Source organism: Penaeus vannamei, chromosome 17 (genome assembly GCF_042767895.1).
Source record: "Penaeus vannamei isolate JL-2024 chromosome 17, ASM4276789v1, whole genome shotgun sequence".
Lineage (NCBI taxonomy): Eukaryota > Metazoa > Arthropoda > Malacostraca > Decapoda > Penaeidae > Penaeus > Penaeus vannamei.
This window is the reverse complement of record NC_091565.1, coordinates 25,159,744-25,165,450: the sequence shown is the minus strand read 5'-3', so window position 1 is coordinate 25,165,450 and position 5,707 is coordinate 25,159,744.

Here is a 5,707-nt window from a genome sequence, read left to right as displayed (position 1 = left end):
AAAAAGGGAAAAAAAACAGACGAAAGCGAAAAAGCTCAGGACTTAAAAAAAGACAAAAACACAGATCCCAAAACAAACTAGAGCACTGCGGCTTATTATGAAGAAGAAAAGCTAAAGTTTCTCATCAAAATAGCCTCCACTGAATCCACGTCCTTACGACCGTGATCAAATCAAGGAAGTTCTCAAAAATAAACGAGCTAATATATATATAAAAAGTAGGGGTAGAGGTAGAGTAAGGTAGAAGTAGAGAGGGGTAGAGGTAGGGTAAGGTAGAAGTAGAGGGGTTAGAGGTAGAGTAAGGTAGAAGTAGAGAAGGGTAGAGGTAGAGTAAGGTAGAAGTAGAGAGGGGTAGAAGTAGACTACGTAAGGTAGAAGTAGAGAGGGGTAGAGGCAGAGTAAGGTAGAAGTAGAGCGGGGTAGAGGTAGAGTAAGGTAGAAATAGAGAGTTAACTCAGAATTAAGAGTCAGGCGTAGAAAAGCGTAAGGTAAAAGCGCAGACAGAGAGCTCAGGAGGATCTCAGGATGAGGCCCACGATTTCCAGCCTATTTATCTGCTTTGCCCCCAATGATCATTATAGTCATTATCATCATGATAATCATTATTATTATCATCTTTATTGCAGTTATGATAATTATGCTAATTATTATTGCTATTTTTGTCATTATAACTATTTATATAATGATAATAGCAAGAATGATAATTTTAGAAATAATAATGACAATACGAATTATTATAATGACAATGATAATGATGTCATTCTTATTTTTATTGCCATTATTAGTATGAAATTTATTGGAATAGAGTTAATTAATGCTATTATAGCAGTAATTATCAAACTTATCATTATAATTATAATTATTATTGTCATTATCATTGTCATTATCATCATAATTATCATCATTATTGTCAATAATAAAGGAATTATCATGAAAATCATCATAATTACCTGAATTAATGTTAAAATTCTTTTAATTACCATTAAAAAGCGAAAAGGGGTTTCTCGACGTTTCTCTCAAAAGGCTGTAATAAGCTAGATTTTGCCGTTTTTATCGACTTTTGGGATTTGATTACTTCTGGTTTTATTTAATTATAAATGGACTGAATAATAATTATTATTATCATTATTATCATTACTGCCATTATTTTCGTGATTATTATCATTATAGTCATTATCATCATGATTATCATTATTATTATCATCATTATTGAAGTTATAATAATTATTATGCTAATTATTATTGCTACTTTTATCATTATAACTATTTATAAAATGATAATAGCAATAATGATAATCTTATCATTATTCTTGTCATTATCATTGTCATTATCATCATAATTATCCTCATTATTGTCAATAATAAAGGAATTATCATGAAAATCATCATAATTACCTGAATTAATGTTTAAATCCTGATAATTACCATTAAAAAGCGAAAAGGGGGGTTTTCGATTTTTTTATCAAAAGGTTGTAATACGCTAGATTTTGCCGTTTTTTTCGACTTTTGGGATTTTATTACTTCTGGCCTTTATTTCATTATAGATGGACTGAATAATGATTATTATCATCATTATTATCATTACTGTCATTATTTTCATTATTATCATTATAGTCATTATCATGATTATCATTACCATTATCATTGCTATTGCAGTTATAATAATTATTTTGCTAATTATTATTGCTTTTTTATCATTATAACTATTTATATAATGATAATATTAATAATGATAATTTTAGAAATAATAATGACAATAATAATTATAATGACAATGATAATGATGTTATTCTTATTTCTATTGCCATTATTAGTATGAAAATTATTGGAATAGAGTTAATTATTGCTATTATTGCAGTAATTATCAAAATTATCATTATAATTATTATTGTCATTATCATTGTCATCATAATTCTCCTCATTATTGTCAATAATAAAGGAATTATCATGAAAATCATCATAAATACCTGAATTATGTTAAAATCCTCATAATTTCAATTAAAAAGCGAAAAGGGTTTTTTTTTTCGACGTTTCTCTCAAAAGGCTGTAATAACCTTGATTTTGCCGTTTGTTCGACTTTTGGGATTTGATTACTTCTGGCCTTTATTTCATTATAAATGGACTGAATAATGAATATTATCATTATTATTATTACTGTCATTATTTTCATGATTATTATCATTATAGTCATTATCATCATGATTATCATTATTATTATCATCATTATAACAATTAAAATAATTATGCTAATTATTATTGCCATTTTTATCATTATAACTATTTATATAATGAAAACAGCAATTTTAGAAATAATAATGACAATAACAATAATTATAATGACAATGATAATGATGTTATTCTTATTTCTATTGCCGTTATTAGTATGAAAATTATAGGAATAGAGTTAATTATTGCTATTATTGCACTAATTATCAAAATTATCATTATAATTATTATTTTATCATTATTGTCATTACCATTATTTCAGGTAATTGTGATGATTTCCATGATAATTCCTTTATTATTAACAGTAATGATTATGATTATGATGATAATGACAATAATAATGATAATAATAATAAAATGCTAATCATAATGATAATTTTGATTACTGTAATAATAGCAATAATTAACTCTATTCTAATACTTTTCATACTAATAATGACAAAAGAAATTATAATAATATCATTATTATTGTTATTATAAAGAGTATTATAATCAATATTATCTCCAAAATTATCATTATTGTTATTATTATTATAAAAATAGTTATAATGATGAAAATGACAGTAATAATTAGCATGATAATCATTATAACTTCAATAATGATAATGATAATAATGATAATCATGACGATAATGACTATAATGATAATCATGACGATAATGACTATAATGATAATCATGACGATAATGACTATAATGATGATAATTATGACGATAATGACTATAATGATGATAATCATGACGATAATGACTATAATGATGATAATCATGACGATGATGACTATAATGATGATAATCATAAGAATAATAACAATAATGATGATAATGATGATAATAATAATTATAGAGTCCATTTATAATCAAATACAGGTTAAAACTAACGCCGACGGGGGCGCATAGTCGCATCCACCCTTTGCTTGTACCTGCGAGGGTCCCTCATGGCAAGTCGCCAGGCAGGGACTCGGCCCATCTCAAACTCTTCACGACAGGTTTGATCGATCAGCCTAAGCCACGACTTTTTAGGTCGACCTACAGGCCTCCTCCACCCAGGGTTGTCTCGAACAGAGACAACTTGCTGGGCGGTATCATCCTGGGGGAAACGAGCCAGATGGCCGTAAAGCCTGAGTTGGCGATCACGGATTGTGCAGGTAATAGGTCCTGTGTGAGTCTCGCGGTGCAGCCGTTGGTTGGACACATGGGCCCGCCAACAGTACCCCATGATCCGGCGCAAGGACCTATTACAAAAGGCATCAAGTCGAGACTCCAAGGCGCAGGATAGTGTCCAGGTTTCACTACCATATAGCAAAACTGGGACTATCAGGGCCTCGAAGACATTAAGCTTGGTCCTTCTGCACAGGTACCATCTCCAAATATTCTTGTTGAGAGAGTTCATGACCCCTGCTGCCAGGCCAATCCATCTACTGACTTCATGGTCTGACAATCCAGAGTTATGAACTACACTACCAAGGTATGTTAAGCTCTCTGTGACTTCAATGTCCTCGCCGCAAGCACGTACCGACTGAACAGGTTATCCTAGCAAGTCCCCAAAGTCCTGGATCTTGGTCTTGGTCCAGGAGACCTCTAGACCCAAGGGCATCGCTTCATTACTAAATGCATCGAGAGCCACCACTTAGGATTCCAAAGACAGATAGAATGGCAACATCATCAGCAAAGTCAAAGTCAGTAACCTTGATATTGCCCAGAGTTGCTCCACAATGACTTTGAATAGTAGCTCTGCCCATTATCCAGTCCATGCAAGTGGTGAAAAGCGTTGGTGCAAAGACACAGCCTTGCCTCACTCCTGAACTAACAGGAAAGAAGCTTGACAGGCCCTCACCACACTTTACAGCACTTTCAGTACCAGTATACAGACTTGCTATTAGTCCAATAATCCTTGTTGGAATTCCTCTCAGTTTCAAGACCTCCCAGAGTGATTACCAATGCAGCGTATCGAATGATTTCTTGAGGTCGATGTAGGCTGCAAGCAGCCCAAGCCCGAACTCACGACGACGCTCTATAATGACTCGAAGCGCTAGGTTACGGTCTATTGTGGACTTATCAGAAGGATGTGGGCGAGAAACTTGCCTGGTATACTGAGCAGTGTGATGGCTCGGTGGTTGCTGCAGTCCCATCGGTCCCCCTTCCCCTTCCAGAGAGGGATGACCACACCCCTTAACAGGTCAGGGGGAACGGTACCAGACTGCCAGATGGCAGCCAGGACGGCATGCAACCCCCACTCCATGGGTTCACCACCAGCCTTTAACAGTTCAGCTGGGATGCCGCATATACCAGCTGCTTTACCACTCTTCAGCTTGGAGATCGCCCCCCTAATTTCTGTTAGAGAGGGGGCATCCTCACTGATGGGTGGGTCCGGCAACGGAATCTCGGCACTACCCGCATCCAAGTTAACTGTTGGTGGATCAACCTGATACAACTGCTCGAAATACTCAGCCCAACGTTCCCGCACCACAACAGGATCTGAGACGATCTGACCACTTACTGAGCGAACTGCTGTCACCTGTGAAGAGGGCTTGGAGTTCAGCTCTCTCAGGGCTTGGTATGCAGGACAAAAGTCATTTATTAAGAAATGGCCTTCTACCTCCTCAGCAAGATTCCTAATAAACTGTTCCTTGCCCCTTCTTAACAAAGACCGAGTTGTGTGCACCTGAGAATGGTGCAAATCTCTGTTCCCTGCCAGACAAGCCACACGACACGCATCTGTGGCATCCAGTGTCTCCTGCGAGATGATATTTCTCCTTGCTCTCGGGTGTTCATCAATCGTCTCTTGGGCTGCATCAAACGTTTCACGTTTGAAGGTGTCCCACAGTACAGGGTCCGACAGATTTTCGAGTGCTGTGAAACGACCATAGACTGCCTCAGCAAACCCTCGGGCACATTCCCCCTCCCTCAGCCTGTCCAAGTGAAACACCCTGGGGTGATCATTGGTCCGCTGGGGGAGTTTGAAATGGACTCGGAGGGTAGCCACAACTAATCTATGGTCAGTACCACAGAACTCGGCACTATACACCCTGCAATTCTAGAGGATCCTCCAACGAGTGCTAACGAGTATGTGGTCGATCTCCTTGGCTGCGTTACCCGCATCGCTGTACCATGTCCAGCGATGTGGGTCTGGGCGCTGGTACCAGAAGTCCCGAAAAAGGAGGCTATTCTCGCTGCCGGTATCAGCTCCCGAACCATGGGGACCGACAGACATCTCATAGCCAGCATTGAAGTCACCCAGGACAACACGAATATCTCACTGGGGGAACCTGTCTGACACGGACGCTAGTTTGGTGTAGAACATCTCTTTCACATCAAGTTTACAAACATTGGTAGGAGCGTACACAGCAATAAGAGACATGAAGCCAAAAGACAGCTTCAGTCTCATTACCATTATATGCTCATCGACTGGAGTAACCTCTTCTACCGAGGGCTGGAGTCTGCTGGAGATGGCCATGGCTACTCCCTGGAGATGGTGACAGTCG